The sequence below is a fragment of the Bos mutus genome, chromosome 2, assembly GCF_027580195.1.
Source record: "Bos mutus isolate GX-2022 chromosome 2, NWIPB_WYAK_1.1, whole genome shotgun sequence".
NCBI classification, from domain to species: Eukaryota; Metazoa; Chordata; class Mammalia; order Artiodactyla; family Bovidae; genus Bos; species Bos mutus.
The window spans coordinates 87,710,897-87,738,491 of NC_091618.1; the positions used below are offsets into that span (position 1 = coordinate 87,710,897).

The window sequence follows — 27,595 nt, forward strand, 5'->3', positions numbered from 1 at the left end:
GGGGTAGAGGGTTACAGTAGACCATTATCAAATACATGTATTTATGGGCAAGTATTTTCTCCCATTCTGTGTGTTGTCTGTTCATTTTTTTATAATATCTTTTCATACACAAAAATTTTAAATTGTATATTCAATCTGTTTTTCTTTCATTACTTGAGATTTTAGTGTCTTATTTAAGAAACCAGTACCTCATTCAAAGTCACAAAGATTTATACCTCTGTTTGCTTCTTCATCTCTTAAATAAAATTCCTTGACCTATTTTGAGTTAACTTTTGTATATGTTGTAGTGATCCAAATTCAATCTTTTGTATATTTAATTTCCCCAGCACCATTTGTTGAAGAGAATATTTTTCTCCCATTGAAGAGTCCTGGCACCGTTGTCAGAATCAGTTCAGTTCAGTTGCTCATTCGTGTCCAATTCTTTGCAACCCGATGGACAGCAGCACTCCAAGCTTCCCTGTCCATCACCAACTCCTGGAGTTTACTCAGACTCATGTCCATCGTGTCGATGATGCCATCTAATCATCTCATTCTCTATCATCCCCTTCTCCCACCTTCAGTCTTTCCCAGCATCAGGGTCTTTTCCAGTGAGTCAATTCTTTGCGTCAGGTGGCCAAAGTATTGGAGTTTCAGCTTTGGCATCAGTCCTTCCAATGAACATTCAGGACTGATTTCCTTTAGGATGGACTGGTTGGATCTCCTTGCTGTCCAAGGGACTCTCAAGCGTCTTCTCCAACACTACAGTTCAAAAGCATCAATTCCTCAGCACTCAGCTTTCTTAAAGAGTCCAGCTCTCACATCCATACATGACTACTGGAAAAACCATAGCTTTGATTAGATGGACCTTTGTTGGCAAAGTAATGTCTCTGCTTTTTAATAATGCTGTCTAGGTTGGTCATAGCTTTTCTTCCAAGGAGCAAGTATCTTTTAATTTCATGGCTGCAATCACCATTTCCAGTGATTTTGGAGCCCCCAAAATAAAGTCTGTCACTGTTTCCACTGTTTCCCCGTCTATTGGCCATGAAGTGATGGGACTGGATGCCATGATCTTAGTTTTTTGAATGTTGAGTTTTAAGGCAACTTTTTCACTCTCCTCTTTCCCCTTCATCAAGAGGCTCTTTAGTTCTTCTTTACTTTCTGCCACAAGTACAGTGTCATCTGCATATCTGAGGTTATTGATATTTCTCCCAGCAATCTTGATCCCAGCTTGTGCTTCATCCAGTCCAGCATTTCTCATGATGTACTCTGCATGCAAGTTAAATAATCAGGGTGACAATATACAGCCTTGACACACTCCTCTCCTGATTTAGAACCAGTCTGCTGTTCCATGTCCAGTTCAAACTGTTGTTTGTTGACCTGCATACAGATTTCTCAAGAGGTAGGTAGTCTGGTATTCCCATCTTTTTCACAGGATGCTGCGGCTGCTACTAAGTCACTTCAGTCGTGTCCGATTCTGTGCGACCCCAGAGATGGCAGCCCACCAGGCTCTCCCGTCCCTGGGATTCTCCAGGCAACAACAATGGAGTGGTTTGACATTTCCTTCTCCAATGCATGAAAGTGAAAAGTGAAAGTGAAGTCGCTCATTTGTGTCTGACTGTTGGCGACCCCATGGACTGCAGCCTACCAGGCTCCTCCGTCCATGGGATTTTCCAGTCAAGAGTACTGGAGTGGGATGTCATTGCCTTCTCCGTTTCACAAGAGGAGTGTGTGCAATTGTGTGGTGGTTTGAACATGCTTTGGCATTGCCTTTCTTTGGCATTGGAATGAAAACTGACCTTTTCCAGTTCTATGGCTACTGCTGAGTTTTCCAAATTTGCTGGCATATTGAGTGCAACACTTTCACAGCATCATCTTTCAGGATTTGAAATAGCTCAACTGGCATTTCATCCCCTCCACTAGCTTTGTTTGTAGTGATGCTTCCTAAGACCCACTTGCCTTAGGAAGTCAAGTGAAATTATCATCAAATGGAATTATTTTCTTAATTGCTTCTTTGGTTTGTTCACTTTCTGTGAACAAAAAGCTTTAAATATACAGTTGCTTTTTTTGATGGATCTTATATTCTGCAACTTTGCTATGGTTATTATGTATAATAATATTTATGGGTTCTTCAGGGTTTATGTAGATGAGATCTTGTCATCTGCTAATAGAGATACTTTTACTCCTTCCTTTATACTGTGAACCATTTTTATTTATTTTTCTTAGCCAGTATCCCAGTTAGAGCTTCCAATATCATGTTAAACAGAAGAAGCATGAATAAAGAATAAAGATTCTTTTCTTGTTCCTTATCTTAGGAGGGAAGCTTTCATTGTCTAACCATTTAACTATGATCTTATTGTGTTTGTTAGATGCTTGTTCAGTTTGAGGAAATTTCTTTTTTATTTCTACTTTGTTGATTTTTTTTTGGGGGGGGTCATAAAATGGTATTGGATTTTGCCATATGTTCTTTTTTTTTTTTTTCCATCTATTGCAATGATCATATTTTTCCTTTATTCTATTGATATGTTAGTGTTGTACATTGACAGATTGTCAAATGCTGAACCAACCAAGCATTCCTGGAATATATCCCACTTGGGTATCTTGTGTAATCCATTTAGATGATGCTGGATTTGACTTATAGTATTTTTTGATAATTGTACATTTATATTTATAAGAGATAGTGGTCTGTAGTTTTCTTGTGATTTCTCTTTGGCCTTGGTATTAGTGTATAATGGTCTCATAGAATGAGTTAGGGAGTATTCTTTTCTGTTTTATATTTTGAGAGAGCTTGCACAGAATTGGTGTTAATTTTCCATAATGTTTGGTAGAATTCATCAGTGAAGCCATCTAGTCCTGGACTTTTATATTAGAATTTTTTTGAATGTTGATTTAATCTTCTTACTTGTTTCAGGTACTTATTTCTTCTTAGACAGTTTTGGTTATTTATGTATTTCTAGGAGCTTCCCTGGTTGCTCAGACAGTAAAGAATCTGTCTTCAATGTGGGAGACTTGGATTTAATCCCTCTGTTGGGAAGATCCCCTGGAGGAGGGCATGACAGTCCACTCCAATATTCTTGCCTGGAGAATCCCCATGGACAGAGGAGCCTGGTGGGCTGCAGTCCCTGGGGTTGCAAAGAGTCAGGACACCACTAAGCGACTAAGCACAGCACAGCACAGGAATTTGTGCATTTCATCTTGATTGTGTAATTTGTTCAGCACTGAACTGTTTCTAGTATTCTCTTATGATTCCTTTTATTTGTATAAAATCAGGAGTAATGTCCTTGTTGTCATTCCTGATTTTTGTAATTTTTGTCTTCTTTCTTTTATAGTAGGTCAATTTAGCTAAAATTTCATCAATTTTGTTTATCTTTTCAGAGAACCAACTTTGGGTTTTATCAATGTTTTTCTTTTGCTTTCTATTCTTTATGCTCTACTTCTGCTTTAATCTTTATTACTTTCTTGCTGTGGATATAGTTTACTCTTTTTGTAGTTTCTTAAGGTACAGATTATGTTATTGATTTGAAATCTTTTTTCTTTTTTAAATGTGGGCATTTACAGTTACAAATCTTCCTTCTAACACTGCTTTCACTTTATATGATAAGTTTTCATATTTTTTATTTTCATTTTCACTTAAAGTATTTTCTAATTTTTATTGTGGCTTCTCTTTTGACCTATTGATTTTTTTAATGTATGTTGTTTAATTTCCACATATTTGTGAATTTTCCAAATTTTCTTCTGCTGTCAGCTTCTTATTATATTCTGTTGTGATCAGAACACACTTTATGCACTTTATTTCAGTCTTTTCAGCTCAGATATACATTTCTATCATCACTGAAAATTCTCTTGGGTAACACTCTTCTAACATAATGCTCTTTCAAATGTTCCATTGACCAGTCCTGATCTGCAGTCTGTCACTGGTCTAAGACAAAGTAAGTCCAAAGTACTACTGTAAAGTAGGTTTACTTAAGAATTGCAGGATCACAGTCTGTGCGTATATTCAACTTTTGCAACGTAAATTCAGTCTGTTTTCTAAAATCAGTGTATGAATATGTAATTCCACCTACAGGGAATGAGAGTTTCTGTTGTTCTGATTCTCTGCTCCTTGGTATTGCCCGCCTCCTGTTTTGTGTGCGTGTGTGTTCTTTTTTTCAGTTTTACTTTCTGGTTAGGTGTGAAATGGCATCTCATAGCTTTAATTTGCATTTCTCAAATTACTAATTATTTTAAATACACATATGCATATAGTACATTTGTGATTCAGTTTTGTCATCTTAGGAATTATATATATGTCTGGATACTAATCCTCTGTTTGTTATGTGTATTGCAAATATCTTCTATGTGCAATATATTTTTATGATGCTTTGTTGAGCAGAAGTTGATAGTTCTTTTTGTGTCATGTTTAATTCTTCTGTAAGTTCTTTTTTTTTGTTTGTTTAAATGATTTATTCAACAGGCACTTTTCTTCTTTAGGTATGCAGCACTGTCCTAGCACGTACACACAAATATAATCTTGGAATTTCTTTTTTTTTTTTTTTTTTTCAATTTTATTTTATTTTTAAACTTTACAATATTGTATTAGTTTTGCCAAATATCGAAATGAATCCGCCACAGGTATACATGTGTTCCCCATCCTGAACCCTCCTCCCTCCTCCCTCCCCATACCATCCCTCTGGGTCGTCCCAGTGCACCAGCCCCAGGCATCCAGTATTCCGCATCGAACCTGGACTGGCGACTCGTTTCATATATGATATTATACATGTTTTAATGCCATTCTCCCAAATCTTCCCACCCTCTCCCTCTCCAACAGAGTCCATAAGACTGTTGTATACATCAGTGTCTCTTTTGCTGTCTCGTACACAGGGTTATTGTTACCGTCTTTCTAAATTCCATATATATGCGTTAGTATAATGTATTGGTGTTTTTCTTTCTGGCTTACTTCACTCTGTATAATAGGCTCCAGTTTCATCCACCTCATTAGAACAGATTCAAATGTATTCTTTTTATTTATTTATTTTTTATTTTATTTTATTTTATTTTTTTAAAATTTTATTTTATTTTTAAACTTTACATAATTGTATTAGTTTTGCCAAATATTTTAATGGCTGAGTAATACTCCATTGTGTATATGTACCACAGCTTTCTTATCCATTCGTCTGCTGATGGACATCTAGGTTGCTTTCATGTCCTGGCTATTATAAACAGTGCTGCGATGAACATTGGGGTACACGTGTCTCTTTCCCTTCTGGTTTCCTCAGTGTGTATGCCCAGCAGTGGGATTGCTGGATCATAAGGCAGTTCTATTTCCAGTTTTTTAAGGAATCTCCACACTGTTCTCCATAGTGGCTGTACTAGTTTGCATTCCCACCACCAGTGTAAGAGGGTTCCCTTTTCTCCACACCCTCTCCAGCATTTATTGCTTGTAGACTTTTTTTTTTTTTCTAATTTTATTTTATTTTTAAACTTTACATAATTGTATTAGTTTTGCCAAATATCAAAATGAATCCGCCACAGGTATACATGTGTTCCCATCCTGAACCCTCCTCCCTCCTCCCTCCCCATTCCATCCCTCTGGGTCGTCCCAGTGCACTAGCCCCAAGTGCATCGAACCTAGACTGGCAACTCGTTTCTTACATGATGTTTTACATGTTTCAATGCCATTCTCCCAAATCTTCCCACCCTCTCCGTCTCCCACAGAGTCCATAAGACTGTTCTATACATCAGTGTCTCTTTTGCTGTCTCGTACACCGGGTTATTGTTACCATCTTTCTAAATTCCATATATATGTGTTAGTATACTGTATTTATGTTTTTCCTTCTGGCTTACTTCACTCTGTATAATAGGCTCCAGTTTCATCCACCTCATTAGAACTGATTCAAATGTATTCTTTTTAATGGCTGAGTAATACTCCATTGTGTATATGTACCACAGCTTTCTTATCCATTCATCTGCTGATGGACATCTAGGTTGCTTCCATGTCCTGGAATTCACATTCACAAATTGTGAATACAGTGCTGCGATGAACATTGGGGTACACGTGTCTCTTTCAATTCTGGTTTCCTCCGTGTGTATGCCCAGCAGTGGGACTGCTGGATCATAAGGCAGTTCTATTTCCAGTTTTTTAAGGAATCTCCACACTGTTCTCCATAGTGGCTGTACTAGTTTGCATTCCCACCAACAGTGTAAGAGGGTTCCCTTTTCTCCACACCCTCTCCAGCATTTATTATTTGTAGACTTTTGGATCGCAGCCATTCTGACTGGTGTGAAATGGTACCTCATAGTGGTTTTGATTTGCATTTCTCTGATAATGAGTGATGTTGAGCATCTTTTCATGTGTTTGTTAGCCATCTGTATGTCTTCTTTGGAGAAATGTCTATGTAGTTCTATGGCCCATTTTTTGATTGGGTCATTTATTTTTCTGGAATTGAGCTGTAGGAGTTGCTTGTATATTTTTGAGATTAGTTGTTTGTCAGTTGCTTCATTTGCTATTATTTTCTCCCATTCTGAAGGCTGTCTTTTTTTTTTTTTTTAAACTTTACATAATTGTATTAGTTTTGCCACCTTGCTTATAGTTTCCTTTGTTGTGCAGAAGCTTTTAAGTTTAATTAGGTCCCATTTGTTTATTTTTGCTTTTACTTCCAATATTCTGGGAGGTGGGTCATAGAGGATCCTGCTGTGATGTATGTCGGAGAGTGTTTTGCCTATGTTCTCCTCTAGGAGTTTTATAGTTTCTGGTCTTACGTTTAGATCTTTAATCCATTTTTGGAGTTTATTTTTGTGTATGGTGTTAGAAAGTGTTCTAGTTTCATTCTTTTACAAATGGTTGACCAGTTTTCCCAGCACCACTTGTTAAAGAGATTGTCTTTAATCCATTGTATATTCTTGCCTCCTTTGTCAAAGATAAAGTGTCCATATGAGCGTGGATTTACCTCTGGGCTTTCTATTTTGTTCCATTGATCTATATTTCTGTCTTTGTGCCACTACCATACTGTCTTGATGACTATGGCTTTGTAGTAGAGCCTGAAGTCAGGCAGGTTGATTCCTCCAGTTCCATTCTTCTTTCTCAAGATAGCTTTGGCTATTCGAGGTTTTTTGGTATTTCCATACAAATTGTGAAATTATTTGTTCTAGCTCTGTGAAGAATACCATTGGTAGCTTGATAGGGATTGTATTGAATCTATAAATTGCTTTGGGTAGTATACTCATTTTCACTATATTGATTCTTCCAATCCATGAACATTGTAAGTTCTTTTTTGTTTTAAAGTTTTGTCTCTCACATTTAGATATCTGTGCCCAATTGTACTTGAATTTGATTTGTGTAGAATTTGAGATAAGGATCTAATTTTATTTTTTTCCTCTATGGTTAAGGGTTCCAGGATTGTCTATTGAACTGAATCTCCTTTACCATTGATTTTCAATATCCAACTGACCTTAAATTGTGTTTTAATATTTATATAGGTCATCTTCTGGACTCACCGTTGTGTTCCATTAGTCAATTTGTCTAATCCTTTCCTTAATTGCTACACCTTTAAAATAAGTCTAGATAGCAGATAGTTTAAATATTGTCATATAGTTCTTCCATGGAAATTTTATGATCCGTTTGTCACCTTTATATGTTTGTTATTTATCCAGAAAGTTTATTAAACATTCTTTTTCATTCTAATAATTTATTTGTGCATTCTTGGGATATTTTTAAAACAATCATTCTCAGCAAATAAGAAAACTTTTGTTTCTCTCCAAACTTATACCTATTACTTTTTTAAATTGGAATATAATTGGTTTACAGTGTTGTATTAGTTTTCTCTATACAGGGAAGTGAATCATATTTATATATATATATACACACACACACACACACACACACACACACACATCCCCACCCTCTTGAATGTCTCTCCCACCCACCCCTCATTCCACCTCTCTATACCTATTATTTCTTACCTTTGGCTTTATATGCAATCTAGAATCTACAGTGCTGCTGGTAATGGACACGCTTGTAATGTTGCTGATTTTAAAAAGAATGCTTTCCATATCACCTTTAAGTATAACTTTTTTTCTTATGGATGTATTTTATTAGATTTTTAAAGCCCTCTTCTTTTCCTAGTGTTAAACTTTTTATCATGTATAAATATTGAGTTATATTAAATGTGTTTATTGAGATGATTATATGATTTTTTTCTCCTTTAATCTGTTAATACAAATGTTAAATTACATTGAAGTGGTTTTCCAAATTATTTATTCCAGTTATAAAGTCACCTTAGTCATATAGTAATATCTTTTTTATTCAACACTGGATTAGATTTTTAAATATTTACTTTGGGTATTTTGCATCTATTCATGTGCTGTGCCGTGCTTAGTCACTCAGTCATGTCTGACTCTTTGTGAACCCATGGACTGCAGCCCACCAGGTTCCTCTGTCCATGGGGATTCTCCAGGCAAAAATACTAGAATGGGTTGCCATTCCCTTCTCCAGGGCATCTACCCAATCCAGGGGTCAAACCTAGGTCTCCCGCATTGCAGGCAGATTCTTTACTGACTGAACCACCAGGGAAGCCCAAGAATACTGGGATGAATAGCCTATCCCTTCTCCATGGGATCTTCCCGACCCAGGAATCAGACTGGGGTCTTGTGCATTTCACGCAGATTCTTTACCAGTTGAGCTACCAGGGAAGCCTGCATCCATTCATAGAGCAAGGCTGTTTTGTAATTATCTTTCTGTAAAATTAGTTGATGGGTTTATCCTTTTTTTTCTATTCTCTTGAAGTATTTGTATAAGATTACAGTTTTATTTCATGAATGCATAGTGAAATTCACCTGCAACTCACAGAGCTCTTGTTTTCTCCTGAGATGTTTAACTTTTGATACAACTGATTAAAGTATATTTAAAATCCTAGTTTGTTCTTTAGATAATTCATTGGATTTGGGAGGGTTCATCCATATCATTTATGTTTTCACATTATTGATATGAAGTTCTTCCTAATATTCTCTTATCTGTGTAATCATATGTATTATTTGCTATATTCCGTTTCTCTTACCTAACTTTTTAATTTGTGGTTTTCATGTTGCTCGTGATTAGCCCTGTAATGGCATTATCAATTCTATTCATCTTTTTGAAGAGCTATTGATACTTACTTACTATTGGATGCTTATTTCCTACTTAATTTTTTTCTGTAACTATCTCTATTATTTTCTTCCTTCTTTTTTGTTTTGCTTTATACATTATGTATTATGCTGACTTTTAATACTTTAATTTAGATGTGTTCTTATTAATTTTCAGCCATTTATTTTTCCTAATGTAAGTGTTTTTATTAGTCTCTCAGTCATATCTGACTCTTGGCAATCCATGAACTGTAGCCCACCAGACTTCTCTGTCCATGAAATTATCCAGGTGAGAAAACTGGAGTGAGTTGCCATTCCCTTATCCAGGGAATATTCCCGACCCAAGGATCAAACCCCGGTCCTCTGCATTGCAGGCAGTTTCTTTACCAACTGAGACACCAGGGAAACCCTAATGAAAGTGTTTAAGGCCATTAATGTCCACTAAATATGTCTTCAACTGTATCCCACAAGTTTCAACATATAATGGTGTTTGATATATGGTGTTTCAATATAATGGTGTTTGATACTGTTTTCTTATAAATATTTTCAGATTCCTGTTGTGATTTCTTCAGCGACTTCTGAGTTTTTTTTCAGTTTTTAAAAAAATTTATGTTTTGCCCCAAGCCTATAAGAGTATCTTTCTTGTTACTTATTTCTGCATTTAAAGACTTTGTTTTGAGATTAACAGTGTCATGAGCTGTTTTTTTTTCTGACACTGTATCTTAGATACTCACAGATAACCCACAAATTAGATAGTGTCTGTACTTTAGAGCAGAGAAGACAATGGCAACCCACTCCAGTACTGTTGCCTGGAAAATCCCATGGATGGAGGAGCCTAGTAGGCTGCAGTCCATGGGGTCACTAAGAGTCGGGCACCACTGAGCGACTTCACTTTCCCTTTTCCCTTTCGTGCATTGGAGAAGGAAATGGCAACCCACACCAGTGTTATTGCCTAGAGAATCCCAGGGACGGGGGAGCCTGGTGGGCTGCCGTCTCTGGGGTCGCAGAGAGTTGGACACGACTGAAGCGACTTAGCAGCAGCAGCAGTATTTTCAGATAATGAAACTAAGACTGAGATGCTAAATTTAACCGTTTCATGTCCCTTAGCTGGTAAGTCGACAAGCCAGAGTTGAAACCCGTCTCACTCCAGTGTTGCCAACAGTTTTATTTGTATAACTTTTGTTCTGTAGACCTTTTGTAGTATGTGTAAAGCAAGTTTAGATCATGAGTGGCTTAACATGGCCCAGTATATAAATAGTTCTTTTGTCACTCAGTTGTGTCCGACTCTTTGCGACCCCATGGACTGTAGCCTATCAGGCTACTCCATCCATGGGATTTTCCAGGCAAGAGTGCTGGAGTGGATTGCCATTGCCTTCTCCAGGGGATCTTCCCGACCCAGGGATTGAACCTGGGTCTCCTGCATTGCAGGCAGACGCTTTACCGTCTGAGCCACCAGGCTTTATTTGCATTGAAAATGCCTTAAAAAAGTTTTCAGAGGCTCTAATTTGTTTACTAATAAATCTTCCCCACTGTTGCTTATTTTTCATTTCATCATTTCGTTTAAAGAAATGAGCAAAGTGTTGGTCATGAAGGTTGATCTGTCTCCCCACAAAGTTTTCTATTTATCTCTTGCTTCTATGTAAGATAGATACAGTGCTTGAAACTTTTTCTCAAATAGATTTCATTATTGCTGTCTGATTTTAAAAGATTTGTTCAAAGAATGTCTGTTAAGCAAAAAACTTGCTTAATTTACTAGTTTAAAAACTTCCTGGAAGAATGTATATTTATGTGTATTTCTCCATCTATTAGTGTCCTCTTTGATTTCTTTCACCAGTGTTTTATAGTTTTCTATATATAGGTCTTTAGTTTCTTTAGGTAGATATATTCCTAAATATTTTATTCTTTTCGTTGCAATGGTGAATGGAATTGTTTCCTTAATTTCTCTTTCTGTTTTCTCATTATTAGTGTATAGGAATGCAAGGGATTTCTGTGTGTTGATTTTATATCCTGCAACTTTACTATAATCATTGATTAGTTCTAGTAATTTTCTGGTGGAGTCTTTAGGGTTTTCTATGTAGAGGATCATGTCATCTGCAAATAGTGAGAGTTTTACTTCTTCTTTTCCAATTTGGATTCCTTTTATTTCTTTTTCTGCTCTGATTGCTGTAGCCAAAACTTCCAAAACTATGTTGAATAGTAATGGTGAAAGTGGGCACCCTTGTCTTGTTCCTGACTTTAGAGGAAATGCTTTCAATTTTTCACCATTGAGGATAATGTTTGCTGTGGGTTTGTCATATATAGCTTTTATTATGTTGAGGTATGTTCCTTCTATTCCTGCTTTCTGGAGAGTTTTTATCATAAATGGGTGTTGAATTTTGTCAAAGGCTTTCTCTGCATCTATTGAGATAATCATATGTTTTTTGTTTTTCAATTTGTTGATGTGGTGTATTACATTGATTGATTTGCGGATATTGAAGAATCCTTGCATCCCTGGGATAAAGCCCACTTGGTCATGGTGTATGATCTTTTTAATGTGTTGTTGGATTCTGATTGGTAGAATTTTGTTAAGGATTTTTGCATCTATGTTCATCAGTGATACTGGCCTGTAGTTTTCTTTTTTTTGTGACATCTTTGTCAGGTTTTGGTATTAGGGTGATGGTGGCCTCATAGAATGAGTTTGGAAGTTTACCTTCCTCTGCAATTTTCTGGAAGAGTTTGAGCAGGATAGGTGTTAGCTCTTCTCTAAATTTTTGGTAGAATTCAGCTGTGAAGCCGTCTGGACCTGGGCTTTTGTTTGCTGGAAGATTTTTGATTACAGTTTCAATTTCCGTGCTTGTGATGGGTCTGTTAAGGTTTTCTATTTCTTCCTGGTCGAGTTTTGGAAAGTTGTACTTTTCTAAGAATACCATGTTCATGGATTGGAAGAATCAATATAGTGAAAATGAGTATACTACCCAAAGCAATTTATACATTCAATGCAATCCCTATCAAGCTACCAACAGTATTCTTCACAGAGCTAGAACAAATAATTTCACAATTTGTATGGAAATACAAAAAACCTCAAATAGCCAAAGCGATCTTGAGAAAGAAAAATGGAACTGGAGGAATCAACCTACCTGACTTCAGGCTCTACTACAAAGCCACAGTTATCAAGACAGTATGGTAGTGGCACAAAGACAGAAATATAGATCAATGGAACAAAATAGAAAGCCCAGAGATAAATCCACGCACATATGGACACCTTATCTTTGACAAAGGAGGCAAGAATATACAGTGGATTAAAGACAGTCTCTTTAACAAGTGGTGCTGGGAAATCTGGTCAACCACTTGTAAAAGAATGAAACTAGAACACTTTCTAACACCATATACAAAAATAAACTCAAAATGGATTAAAGATCTAAACGTAAGACCAGAAACTATAAAACTCCTAGAGGAGAACATAGGCAAAACACTCTCCGACATACATCACAGCAGGATCCTCTATGACCCACCTCCCAGAATATTGGAAATAAAAGCAAAAATAAACAAATGGGACCTAATTAAACTTAAAAGCTTCTGCACATCAAAGGAAACTATTAGCAAGGTGAAAAGACAGCCTTCAGAATGGGAGAAAATAATAGCAAATGAAGCAACCGACAAACAACTAATCTCAAAAATATACAAGCAACTCCTACAGCTCAACTCCAGAAAAATAAATGACCCAATCAAAAAATGGGCCAAAGATCTAAATAGACATTTCTCCAAAGAAGACATACAGATGGCTAACAAACACTTGAAAAGATGCTCAACATCACTCTTTATCAGAGAAATGCAAATCAAAACCACTATGAGGTACCATTTCACACCAGTCAGAATGGCTGCGATCCAAAAGTCTACAAATAATAAATGCTGGAGAGGGTGTGGAGAAAAGGGAACCCTCTTACACTGTTGGTGGGAATGCAAACTAGTACAGCCACTATGGAGAACAGTGTGGAGATTCCTTAAAAAACTGGAAATAGAACTGCCTTATGATCCAGCAATCCCACTGCTGGGCATACACACTGAGGAAACCAGAAGGGAAAGAGACACGTGTACCCCAATGTTCATCGCAGCCAGGACATGGAAGCAACCTAGATGTCCATCAGCAGATGAATGGATAAGAAAGCTGTGGTACATATACACAATGGAGTATTACTCAGCCATTAAAAAGAATACATTTGAATCAGTTCTAATGAGGTGGATGAAATTGGAGCCTATTATACAGAGTGAAGTAAGCCAGAAGGAAAAACATAAATACAGTATACTAATGCATATATATGGAATTTAGAAAGATGGTAACGATAACCCTGTATACGAGACAGCAAAAGAGACACTGATGTATAGAACAGTCTTATGGACTCTGTGGGAGAGGGTGGGAAGATTTGGGAGAATGGCATTGAAACATATGAAATGTCATGTATGAAACGAGATGCCAGTCCAGGTTCAGTGCACGATGCTGGATGCTTGGGGCTGGTGCGCTGGGAAGGCCCAGGGGGATGGTATGGGGAGTGGGGAGGGAGGAGGGTTCAGGATGGGAAGCATGTGTGTATCTGAAATTAAAAAAAAAAAAAAAAAAAAGATGAATTGACAATGGCATAAAAAAAAAAAAAAAAATGTGGAGAAAGAAAAAAAAAAAGAATGTATTTTTATGTGTATTAAACATGGCATTCCAGAAGAACATAATGGCTTTATGTAAGGTTGGTCAAAACATCTCCTGGCTATTTAAAAAATTAAATCGTTAGAACACAGTGAAAATGTTCATGAAGTTTATGGGATGGATAGTTGCATGCATGGGTGAATGAATGAGTAAATAAATGAAAACTTTGTATGTAAGTTTTTTTTGTAGCTAGTCTCCTGTGTGCAAACCTTTGTAATATTGTTAATGTTATATTAATAGATACAATAACAGCAGGAAGACTCTGGATGAAGAACCTTGGAAAAACTTATCACTCCTTCATGATGTTATTTAACAAAAAAAAGCCATCATACCATCGTTTGTAAATACATATTTAACTGAAGAGTTGTCAGTGGCTTTTTAAATATGAAAATATTTGCACATGTGTGAAACCTTATTCTGACAATTGAAAAAAAGTATGATTTAATGTTTGCTTCCCATACATATAGTAAGCTGCAACAGTTACATTTAGTAGTGGAATCCCAGAAATTAGCTTTTCTGCCCTACTGGCCTCACCAAACTATTTCCTCCAGTTTTACTGAAGCATAACTCTGGAAAATATAAGATATTTCAAGGGTATAATGTATATACCCTTGAAAGGTATACCTCTGAAAGGATTCCCTCTATTGGGTTAATTAACACATTCATCACCTCACATGTTTACCTTTCTTTTCATCCTTCCTCTCTTATCCCTTCTTCACTCCCTCCCTCTCTTCATTCCTTTCTTTCTTTCATAAGAACATTTAATGTCTAGTCTCTTAGCACATTTCGGTTGTATAATACAGTGTTATCAACTGTAGTCGCTATGTTATATATTAGAACTATCATCATACTCTTAAGTTTGGATATAGTTCATCAGTGTTACTTCAATACATTAGAACTAGTGGAAATTTAATATTAAGTGAGCTGTGCCAGTATACTAGTATAATTAAAATGTTGTTTAATAGTCTGGATTTAAACACACTTAAAATTGCTTTTCAACTAAGAAATAACCAAAGGAAATTCTCCCCATTCTTTAAAAGATTTCTCTAGAACAGGGCAAAGAGAGATCTTAGTTCTTCATAACTGGTGACATGCTTTCACATATTTGGAAACCTCCAATGCATGGTCCTTCCAATGCGTGCCTTAACAATGTTCAACTAGGGAGGCCTACTTAACAAATCTTTAATTATGTGTATGCCTTGAACAGAACCAATTTTTGCAGTTTATTCAGTGGGACTTGATAATCACCTCATATGTTCTTTCTGTAGTGGTGAGGTTAATTGTACTAATCTGCTTTTATGTTGCATACACTTGTAAACTGATTATTTTAGGGCCTAACTGAAGTATGGACTGCCATTCTAGAATTTACTGAAAATTTTAAAGTAAAAGATATTCATTTTGTTAGAATCCCTCTTAATAATGCCCAGAATTTAGAGTATTAAACTGAATATTTCACAAAAGACATTGAAAAAAATACTACTTCCAAGTTTCTTTTTCTTACAATGACTGATTATTTGTTCTTTAGAAATATTTTTGTCATTTCTCTCTACATGACCTTACTTCAGTCAAAGCATTATGTACCATTTTACCTAGCCTTTATAAATGATGATATGGTTCTACTGTTTATCCTGTCACCTTGCCATTTTATTATCTGTTCATTTTTTAACTACAGAGGCTTTGTGTATGTTTCCACCACAATTATGAAATGGTTGAATAGGCTCATTTCTGATGGTGGTATCTTCTGTCTCTTCTTACGCTTTTTGTGTGTTATACATTTTGTTCTCCACTGCAAAAAAGTTTCCCAGTGTCTAAGTGATGATGCGTTTGAAATAGTTTTTGAGTTTTAATTTTGTCAAAGTGTTTAAAAATAATAGAAATAATTTTTTGGCTAATTTTTCACTTTAAACATTTAAATATTTGCAGTCCTATACAATTTTCATTTAGAATGTAACTCCTTTGCAAAATGTTCTTTGTTTTGTCATAAATAACCTTCCTTGTGTATCAGAGATACAAGTCAGACTGATCAGTAATTACAATATTATTGTAACTATAAGTAGCTGGTAATAGTAATGAAATGATCAGTGGCATAGTGGTGAATTTCTTTTTCTTTTTATGTTTCCCTTTCCTGTTTTTAAGTCTATTTCATTGTCACTTTGATAAATCTAGGAAATACATAAAATTAGAAGGAATCACTGTTAAGACTTTGGCAAGTTTTTATTTTTTATTTTTTCTCTACACTTTCCTCCTCTTATGTTTTTTTCTCTATACCTTCCCTTCTGCTTGCATGTGCATTGTATACCTAGTTTTTCTTAATCAAAGTAAAGGGGGAATTTAGGTATTGCTAATACATAACCATTTTATTCAAAGCTTTTAAATGTATTATTTCTTTGTGTGTATGCACTGTAACTTTGTCATTCTCTTAGTATTTAATCTTAGATCATTTCTAATATTTCATTATTATTCCACAGCAATGAATATTCTTTTACATGAGAGTTTATCATCATCTCAATTTCCAAAGACTAGAATTTTTGAAAATGAAATTCCTGATTTAAAGTTTATAAGCTTTTTTTTTTTTTAATGGTTTGGCTGAGACATGTGGCATGTGGTATCTTAGTTCCCTACTAGGAACGCTCCCTGCAGTGGAAGCATGGAGTCTTAACCCCTGGAATGCCAGGGAAATCACTATGAAGATTTTTAAAGCTATCTTTCATATTGTCAGTTTACTTCAGTCAGTTCAGTCGCTCAGTCGTGTCCAACTCTTTGCGACCCCATGAATCACAGCACGCCAGGCCTCCCTGTCCATCACCATCTCCCGGAGTTCACTCAAACTCACGTCCCTCAGGTCGGTGATGCCATCCAGCCGTCTCACCCTCTGTTGTCCCCTTCTCCTCCTGCCCCCAATCCCTCCCAGCATCAGAGTCTTTTCCAATGAGTCAACTCTTTGCATGAGGTGGCCAAAGTACTGGAGTTTCAGCTTTAGCATCATTCCTTCCAAAGAAATCCCAGGGCTGATCTCCTTTAGAATGGACTGGTTGGACCTCCTTGCAGTCCAAGGGACTCTCAAGAGTCTTCTCCAACACCATAGTTCAAAAGCATCAATTCTTCGGCGCTCAGCTTTCTTCATAGTCCAACTCTCACATCCATACATGACCACTGGAAAAACCATAGCCTTGACTACACGGACCTTTGTTGGCAAAGTAATGTCTCTGCTTTTGAATACGCTATCTAGGTTGGTCATAACTTTCCTTCCAAGGAGTAAGCATCTTTTAATTTCATGTCTTCAGTCACCATCTACAGTGATTTTGGAGCCCAAAAAATAAAGTCTGACACTGTTTCCACTGTTTCCCCATCTATTTGCCATAAAGTGATGGGACCAGATGCCATGATCTTCGTTTTCTGAATGTTGAGCTTTAAGCCAACTTTTTCACTCTCCTCTTTCACTTTCATCAAGAGGCTTTTTAGTTCCTCTTCACTTTCTGCCATAAGGGTGGTGTCATCTGCATATCTGAGGTAATTGAGATTTCTCCCGGCAATCTTGATTCCAGCTTGTGTTTCTTCCAGCCCAGCGTTTCTCATGATGTACTCTGCATATAATTTAAATAAGCAGGGTGACAATATACAGCCTTGACGTACTTCCAGCAAGAAAATCCACAAGTATCAACATCTGACTCCATCTTACTTGAAAAGAAGCGAAAGTGGAAGTCCCTCAGTCATGTCCGACCCTCTGCGACCCCATGGACAGTACAGTCCATGGAACTCTCCAGGCCAGAATACTGGAGTGGGTTGCCATTCCCTTCTCCAGGGGATCTTCCCAACCCAGGGATCAAATCCAGGTCTCCCACACTGCAGGCAGATTCTTTACCAGCTAAGCCACCAGGGAAGCCCTCAGTTTACTTAGATGAAGCTAATTTAGACGTCTACTTAGGCACTATATCAAACTGTCTTATTGTACCATTGAAAGCTTTGGATTTTCTCTTCTTTGCAATCTTTACTTTTTATATATTTGTGTCCTTAGGGTGTTAAATATTTCTCATGTATTTTTTTTACCATTGATACTTCCTTTTGTTTTAATAGAATATCCACTGATTTTTTTTTATCTATTGAGGATTTAATTTTTTATTTATTGAGTATGAATATGTAAAAATGTATTCTATAGATGGATATTAAAATTTTGTCATGTTAGCTGAAAATACTTTCCCAATTTGTTTGCTTATTAGATTGAAGTCAGAATTATCATAAAATTGTTTCACAAATTCTTTTTCTATTGTCAGTCTTAAGCTTCAGATGAATAGATATAATAATATATATATACACTAATGAATAACATCATTTTCAGTTTTTTTAGAGGAAATTTGCAAGATGCAAAAATTTGACTTTGCTTCCTAGAATCTTAATTTCTAAAAAGTAAGAAGGAAAAAAAGCACAGTTCCAGCTCTTAAAAATGTTTACAGTCTTTATTCCAAATTTGCATATTTTTAAACTGCATTTTCAGCTGCCCTAATCATTGGAATTTGAGTCCCTTAACATGCTTTCAAAATGTATATAATTTTATATTTTGTGTTCAGTAATTTAAATATTTAACACTTTTTCTGTGTTCAATAAGCTCATAATAATATAAACTTTTGGTGAAGTCTTGTTTTAACTTCATGTTAATGATATTTTGTTTTGCAGATATATGATTACTGTTAGAAACAAACAAATACCTAGTTTGAATTTGTGCTTAGAAATTTTTAATGGTTAATAGTACTCAAATTATAAAGTCATTCCTGAGTTTTAACTATATTACTATTATTTTGAGGGGGTGGGTCATTTTTCTTTCCACCACTGGTATATTCAGATAAGGACTTCTGAAATTTACTATTGTTTATACTACTCTAAAAGGAAATATATATAGTAGATTATTTTCTAGAAAATTATGAATTGTTTTAAAGAACACAAGAATTTTTGAGAAGACTTTACAAATTCCTTAGGCTCTGAGACCCAATTTGAGAAGCAATACACTTAGCCTGTCTCTCTTTTAGTATTCTAATAAAATTTTTGAGAATTGTCTTGATCAATAACAGGGAGAAAAACAAAAACAAATTTTTAAGGAAATTTGAGTTATATATTACTTTTAGAATTTGTTTTAGGGATTGTGGATGGATTGAGTACCAATATTTCTTTGGTTTCTTCAGAATTTAAGTTATTCTTCAGATGTTCTGAACTTGTTATCTTTCCTGAAAGTTTAGGACCTATATACATTTTTTGTCTCAGTTTTAGTTTATATCTTGCCATTGAAAAACATTCAGGTTTTAATTTACCTGAGAAATAGAAGTAAAATATGGCAGGAACAGAAGCTGGGTATCTTTAGGATTCTTTCTTATCGGGGTCAAAACGTTTTTTCCTGTAAAGGGCCATGAGTAGGGCCCTGTATGTTTTATAAGCCAGACTCAACTTTGCTTTTGTGGTGCAAAACTAGCCTCAGACAGTATACAAATGAATGGGTATGATTCTGTTCCAATAGAACTTTTTTTTTTTTTTTTTAACAAAAACAGACAGTGGGCTTAGTTTGCTGATTGCTTTGCTAAGGCTTGTTTTGGATGAATCTGTCTCTGTAAGGGCTGACTTACTAAAAGAAAAAAAATGTTGGTGATTTTGATGAGGCCTCTCTAAGGGCAGCTTTTGCCACCACTGTACAATTTATACATCTTATAAAACCTCTGACTATACCAATTATAATATTGCTACTTTTTTATTTACTTGTATCTGAGACCTTTGACTGCAGACCCTGCCCAACCTATTAGTTAGCTCATTCTTAGATGGACATTGATCTTTCTTGTTTTTAGCCCATTGTCTAAATTCCTAGGTTGAGTCTGTAAGTACGTTAATGCCAATAAGGTATACCCTTCTCCCACCATTGTCACCCTGTTTGATCAGACTAGAAACTTGATATACTTGTTCAGTACTGATAAAATTCCTTTTCCTGGGATCACGGGACTGCAGTCTCCAATACCAGGCAGATAATATTTATGCCTCTGCTTTATATAAAGTAGATATCACAAAAACTTACTGCTCCTACTGCTTATCTTCAAGTGTTACCACTGCACAAAGACCTCTTCCACATTGCTGCTTCTTCCAGCTAAGCTCAGTTAGAAGCTGGTGCTACCCAAGATCAAATCTGCATTCTTTCTCATAACTCCTTGGACACACTAATTTTTGCTGCTCCTTACCTTTCTCTGAGGCTCACTACTGCCCCCAGCCCCAACCTTGTCTATTCCCAGCCATTTTTCATAGGGACAGTCAAGCCTCACAGTTGAACTCACCCTCGTCCTCTTACCTAGTGACAATCAAAAGAGCACTAAAGTTAAAGTGAAGTGAAAGTCGCTCAGTCTTGTCGGACTCTTTGCAACTCCATGGACTGTCCATGGAATTCTGCAGGCCAGAATACTGGAGTGGGTAGCCTTTACCTTCTCCAGGGGATCTTTCCAACCCAGGGTTCGAACCCAGGTCTCCCAAGTTGCAGGCAGATTCTTTATCAACTGAGCCACAAGGGAAACCCAAAAGCTTTGATGTAACTACTTGACAAATAATTGGAGGCTTTACATTGGCCAGCTTCCCTTCTTTTCTTCTTCCCTTCTGTCCTTTTTTCCTTCCTATATTCCTTTAGTAATTGATGTATTAAAAATAATGCTTAAAATGTTGACAGCAGTTTGTTCTTATGTATAGTCTACTGCTCTTATATTAAGGTATTTCTGAATACATTTGTAAGAGCTGAAATTATGTGTTGTGGTCACTTCTTAATAGCTAAAATCATGGTTCTTGCTTGTTTTGCCTCCTTCAAGTCCTATTACCCAATGAGCAGGTGAGATTCTTCAATACGTTGGAGTCTGACAGAGATGGAATTGCATAGCCTGCATCTGAGAAAATAAATTTAGACATCACATTTTCCAAAAGAAGATTTGGAACTAGATAGCTCCCAACTTCATCCCCGATTTTCTCATGTATAAGCCCTACCTGTTCAGGGCAGGAACAAGGAAAGGGTAAGCCATCTTTGCTTTATTCTGGAGCATGTACCAAGAAGGGCCTAGCAGACTTCTTTCTAGCCACATGGAACCCATATCAAGGCTTTCCTATTTTCATATAGCCTTGTATGTCCCAGCATTGTTAAGACAGAAAGGGAAGGAACGTGGAGTGAGAATAGCTTTAAGATTGGAGGAAGCTGGACCCTGGTAGGCTGTGTAAACCTATTGTTTAAAGTTCCAGCTATCAGCTTAGAAGAGCAAACTTAGGAGTTTTTGTGGTGTTTCTATGTTTTTCTAGCCTGTGACCATCCTCCATCCCATAGTTGAAGCCAGAATGTTACCTAACAAAATCAGCAGCAGTATCATGAGCATTTCAGATCATCGTTCAAAAATAATGTAGGATGACCATTCTTAGGAAAGGAAATTAATACAGGGGATATCACAGTATGAATTAAAATGTGAAGTGTCTCAAAGTTGAATGTGTAAATTACCACCTGTTAGATAAATGAGAGCTGACATGGAAAGTGAGGGATAGGAAAGTTAAACAAAATAAAATGCTAAATTTGAATATTCCATGGATTATAGTTTTTTTAGTAGAAAACACTCTAAACTCTGTGTGATTTTTCTTAAAGATAGGAAGATTTTCTATTAATGCTCATTGGCTGGAATATATACAAAGCAGAACTGAAAAGATAAATTTAGCATTTAATTGATGTGTGGTTAATAAAACATATCTGTTATTTGTGTATTCCAAAATTAACTAGATGGTTTGTTAAAGTTTTGGAGGTAGCAAGTGCCAAGAGGCAGTTACAGCATTATTTTCACTGGCTAGATTTATACATATTTGTAGATTTTTTAAATACTGTGTTAATAGGTAAATATTTTATGTTCAGCTCATCATGATGCCTCATGTCTCACAATCTACTATTCACCTTAGTATTTCCCTCAGCAGTACTAAACTGTTTTTAAATCTACCATATTCACTATGTTTTCCTCACCTTTGCTCAAGCTGGACCTTAAGTGAAGAATGCACTTCATTTGTCTGCTTGTTTCATTCTTATTTACCATGTCAGATTTGACTTGAACATCCTTTCTGGCTTCTTTTGTTCTTCAGAGAATTTTTGGCACCACCAAGTTTTGTTGTTAAAGTTTTTTGGGAACGCCTAGAGAGCAGAGATGGCATTCCCAACATGTTGCACAGATCATGATACATCAAGGTGCTCAATAAGTATTGGTGTAATCTATATTGGATATAGATTTACTTAAAAAACAAAACCACTGAATTTAGATTCTGTTTTTGTTTTTATTTGACTGTTAACTGGAATTAAAACTCATGGAAGTGGGATGCTGTTCAGAGTTACAAAATAATTTCATTCAATTCCTGTCCCCTGTCTTACACTACACCCAACTTCATCCCTCGCCCAGCCCCTCAATCTTCCAAAGCTGAGTTTTAAAATCTCATGGTAACTGAGTTGTCATTCTTATTCTCATTTCACACCCATGCTATAATAAAGTGTCTTGCCCTGTGTGGGCAAAGGTTTAACAAAACCTTTCCCCTTCAGCGTGAGAGTTTGACCTTCTGTTAACTGCGAGCTCTGTTTCCTTGGTAACCTGATAAGGGTAATATATCAGCTGTGTCACTAGGCGACATTGCTTATGGTAAAAATTGATAAACTTCATCTGTACTGATAGCACTATTAATACCTGGCAAGAAGCCATATATTTGGGTTTTCCTGAATGTGGTGACTTTCATAAATGGGTCCTGGAAGCGAGGCCTGTGGAATTGATACAAAGATGCTGACAGACACCTGGTAGGGTATGAGGTCTCTAAAATCAGTGCTTCCTCATCTGTCTAATATGGATCTCATCTTGTAATGAAGCCTTGATCTAGGAGGCCAGAAAAGAGCTCCCTGCTAGCTGTGTGAACCATTATGTGGACTGCTACAAGGTCTCCTGCAGAAGAGGAATAGCTGGCACTGCCCTGCTGGCAAACGTCAACTTGTCTTGTAACATTCTGGGTAGACTATTGTCTGGGGTCCCTTGTGGTTGTCCTGTGAATCTGCATATTCAGTTGGACCTAAAAAGATATTTTTAGTGGGATTGGGGGATCTGGCAACATAAACTTTGTTTCTGGGATCATCCTAAGGAGAGAATGTTTTGGGGAATGTATTTGAAGAAGCAGATCTTACATTAGTTATTTGAGTGTTATGCTATCCCTTTGAGATCATATCTGAATCCAAGAGTTTTTTCTACATTAGGTTATAGCATACGTCCAACAAGTAACTTCTGTTGAAGAAAGTCTGATTTGGTTGTACATTGCAATTGTTCATTCATCAAGTATTCCCACTGATAATGCATTGATAGGTTCCTTTTTCGTTGCTTTTATGATTTGGGAGTCATCTTAAGTGAGGAGATTATGAGTGATAACTGTAACTAATCAACAGTTAGTGTGTACCTGTTTTTGCTTTCACTATGTCATTGCTGTTTGTACCATATTGATAGATTCTGTATCTAATTTTTCATCTAGTTTTGCTAACAGTTACTTAATTATTTCATTTAAAATTTGACCTTTCCTTTAAAATTTGAAGTCATTTATAAAAAAGGTTTTCATTCTCTGGTTATAATTTTAAGTGATATATTATTACCAGTAGGTAAAGGAAAATAACAAAGTTTTTTAGGAATTGAGAATCTTAAGACCCAATTCTAGACCCAAAATCTATACCCAAAAAGTCTAAATCTTTAATCTAAGACCCAACATTTTAGCTAATGCAGGATGCATTCATTTAATTTTTTTTAATGTTTCAGAAACAACATGTGATCTCTTTTGAAAAAATGTATGGATAAAAGAAAGGAAAGTTTCTAAATGTATAATTTCATTGTTCAGAGATATCCACTGTTAGCATACATGTTTTTCATTACTTACTTTTTATTTTGCATAAATATACAATGTAAAGGTAGAAGAGGGAAGTGAGAAACAGAGAAATGTATCTATCTCCATTTTAATTTTTTAAATAGGATCAAAATGTTCATACTGTTAAATGACCTTTTTTCATTTGATACATCATAAGTATATTTCCATATCTTTGTATTTGTCAGCATAATTTTAAAATTCAAGATAGAACTATACTAAATGGATGGAGAAGGCAATGGCACCCCACTCCAGTACTCTTGCCTGGAAAATCCCATGGACAGAGGAGCCTGGTAGGCTACAGTCCATGGGGTCGCTAAGAGTCGGACATGACTGAGCGACTTCACTTTCCCTTTTCACTTTCATGCATTGGAGAAGGAAATGGCAACCCACTCCAGTGTTCTTGCCTGAGAATCCCATGGATGGGGGAGCCTGGTGGGCTGCTGTCTATGAGGTAGCACAGAGTCGGACACGACTGAAGCGACTTAGCAGCAGCAGCAGCATACTAAATGGAAGAACCATAATTTATTTGGTTAGTCCACTGTTGTTGGCTTTTATGTTTTTTTCCTTATTGACAGGAGTCTACCTTAAGACCTCACACTAAATGGTTATCCAGCCAGTGCTTTCTTCTAGATTAACATTTATATAAATGTCACCTTATACTGTCTTAATGTGTTTACCATCTATGTCACAATGCTGGATAATAAGAAGGTTGTGGGAAACTCAACAGTAGGTGGTTCCTATTTATACAAATTATTGCTAAGCCATTTTATCCTTATCTTTTCAGTGTCTTCATTAATTAATGCAAATGCTGAATAAGATCAGAGGACAAAACAGGTGACACTTCCCTAAAGACTTTTCTCTCTATATCAACATAGCATTCTACTTTAGGGGTGAGATTAAGTCTCTGGTGCTTTTATGTGATGATGTATGTAATATCCACTTGAGTAATTTAATATTTGTAGTATGTTTGCTACTAGTAGGACAGAGTAATCTCAGCTGCTTTATTCAAAAGTATCAGCACAACTGTTAAAATCATTAAGAACCCATGGAAAAACAAACCAACAAAAAATCCTCAGGCAAAATTCTGTTTTTATCATGGTAGGATCAAGGTTCTTTAATGAAGAAATGGATAGGGTACCAGGTATAAAAGTTTGAGGGCGTATCTCTAGTTCACATTTCACCATTTTGTCCAAAATATAACTTGGAGAGTTTTTTCATTTTTGTATTGTTATAGCTGATACTTCCTAGCATGTTCTAGATTGTTAGAATTATGGAAAAGTCTGGCAACAATGGGGCTTCCCTGGTGGCTCAGATGGTAAAGCGTCTGCCTGCAATGCAGAAGACCAGGGTTCGATCCCTGGGTTGGAGAGATCTCCTGGGAAAGGCAATGGCAACCCACTCCAGTACTCTTGGCTGGGAAATTCTGTGGACGAAGGAGCCTGGTAGGCTACAGTCCATGGGGTCTCAAAGAGTTGAACATGACTGAGCGACTTCACTTTCACTTTTCTGGCAACTTTGCTACTGTGAAAATTAGAAATACATAAATAACATTAAACACGATCTTAATACTGTTTTGTTTATACAACTGTCTTTTAAAATGTAAGCGTAAAACTTTAGTATTACTATAATTTGATAATAACTCCAAGTAATAATTTAATAAAACAGTACACATAGCTTAAAATACTGAGAATTATTTTCATTTAAAGTTAAAAATCACTAATAGTAGCCTAGTAGATTTTGATATTCTCTCCCTCTTTCTGTCACACTCCATCTTCATATATAAATATACATAGGTATTTATGTAAAATGTATTTTTCTATGTGTATGTATATATGATATTGTTTTATGTATATGTGCATATATATAAATATGTGAAGAGTTTGCAGATGGTCATAGTTATGAGGCAAACATGGTGCTAAGTCACTTTATATTCTCACTTAATACACCTAATTATCCAGTGAAATAGGTACTATTTTTTTTTAACACGAAAATCATTGTGTATTGGGGTATAGCCAACTACCAGTGTTGTGATAGTTTCAGGTGAACAGTGAAGGGTCTCAGCCATAGGTATACATGTATCCATTCTCCCCAAATCCCACTCCCATCCAGGCTGGCACATAACATTCAGCAGAGTTCCATGTGCTATACAATAGGTATTTGTCTTTGAGATGATAAAATTTGCATGTAGAGAGAAGTGGCTTGTCCACAGTCACATGGTGTTTAAATAATAGACATTGGGACTCAGGCTGAGATCTCTCAATGCTTATGGTGTTACAACTAATAGATCAGATCAGATCAGTCGCTTAGTCGTGTCCGACTCTTTGCGACCCCATGAATCGCAGCACGCCAGGCCTCCCTATCCATTACCAACTCCCGGAGTTCACTGAGACTCACGTCCATCGAGTCAGTAATGCCATCCAGCCATCTCATCCTCTGTCGTCCCCTTCTCCGCCTGCCCCCAATCCCTCCCAGCATCAGAGTCTTTTCCAGTGAGTCAACTCTTCGCATGAGGTGGCCAAAGTACTGGAGTTTCAGCTTTAGCATCATTCCTTCCAAAGGAATCCCAGGGCTGATCTCCTTCAGAATGGACTGGTTGGATCTCCTTGCAGTCCAAGGGACTCTCAAGAGTCTTCTCCAACACTACAGTTCAAAAGCATCAATTCTTCGGCGCTCAGCTTTCGTCACAGTCCAGCTCTCACATCCATACATGACCACTGGAAAAATCATAGCCTTGACTAGATGAACCTTTGTTGGCAAAGTAATGTCTCTGCTTTTGAATACGCTATCTAGGTTGGTCATAACTTTCCTTCCAAGGAGTAAGTGTCTTTTAATTTCATGGCTGCAGTCACCATCTGTAGTGATTTTGGAGCCCAGAAAAATGAAGTCTGACACTGTTTCTACTGTTTCCCCATCTATTTCCCATGAAGTGATGGGACCGGATGCCATGATCTTCGTTTTCTGAATGTTGAACTTTAAGCCAACTTTTTCACTCCACTTTCACTTTCAAGAGACTTTTTAGTTCGTCTTCACTTTCTGCCATAAGGGTGGTGTCATCTGCATATCTGAGGTGATTGAGATTTCTCCCGGCAATCTTGATTCCAGCTTGTGTTTCTTCCAGTCCAGCGTTTCTCATGATGTAAGGCAATGCTAAAGAATGCTCAAACTACCGCACAATTGCACTCATCTCACACGCTGGTAAAGTAATGCTCAAAATTCTCTAAGCCAGGCTTCAGCAATATGTGAACTGTGAACTTCCTGATGTTCAAGCTGGTTTTAGAAAAGGCAGAGGAACCAGAGATCAAATTGCCAACGTCCGCTTGATCATGGAAAAAGCAAGGGAGTTCCAGAAAAGCATCTATTTCTGCTTTATTGACTATGCCAAAGCCTTTGTGTGGATCACAATAAACTGTGGAAAATTCTGAAAGAGATGGGAATACCAGACCACCTGATCTTCCTCTTGAGAAATTTGTATGCAAGTCAGGAAGCAACAGTTAGAACTGGACATGGAACAACAGACTGGTTCCAAATAGGAAAAGGAGTTCGTCAAGGCTGTATATTGTCACCCTGTTTATTTAACTTATATGCAGAGTACATCATGAGAAATGCTGGACTGGAAGAAACAACTAATATATATGCCCAATATATTTACCTGTTGAATATCCTGTTCATTAAAGATGATCTTAGATATTTTCTCTATGTTAATTCAAAATTACCCATTTCTGTCCTTTAAGTTCTCTTAGGCTCCCCACTGTCTTTAAAAATGCATTGGTTTTAAACACTTTTAAAGAACAAAGATGGTTGTTTATGTCCTACAAATTTTTCATTGAAGATACTATGTCGGATAGCTCTTTCTAATTGAAAATGGAATAAATGGTTAACACTGAGATTTGTAATCATTAAGTTTGCCTTTGCATACTGATCATAGTGCAATCAAAT

At 36.5% G+C, this 27,595-nt stretch overlaps 1 protein-coding gene across 7 annotated transcripts in view; it reads left to right on the top strand.

The window, feature by feature from the left end:
- Window positions 1-27,595, top strand: part of MBD5 (methyl-CpG binding domain protein 5) — a 491,337-nt gene that overhangs the window by 30,501 nt on the left and 433,241 nt on the right. The window contains exon 1 of one of the 7 annotated variants that reach the window (XM_070390096.1): window positions 19,389-20,766. The exons of the other annotated variants lie outside the window; for them this stretch is intronic. The gene's annotated coding sequence lies outside the window, so the exon portion shown is untranslated. Of the gene's footprint in view, window positions 1-19,388; window positions 20,767-27,595 lie in introns of those variants that run through there. 7 annotated transcript variants of the gene reach the window in all.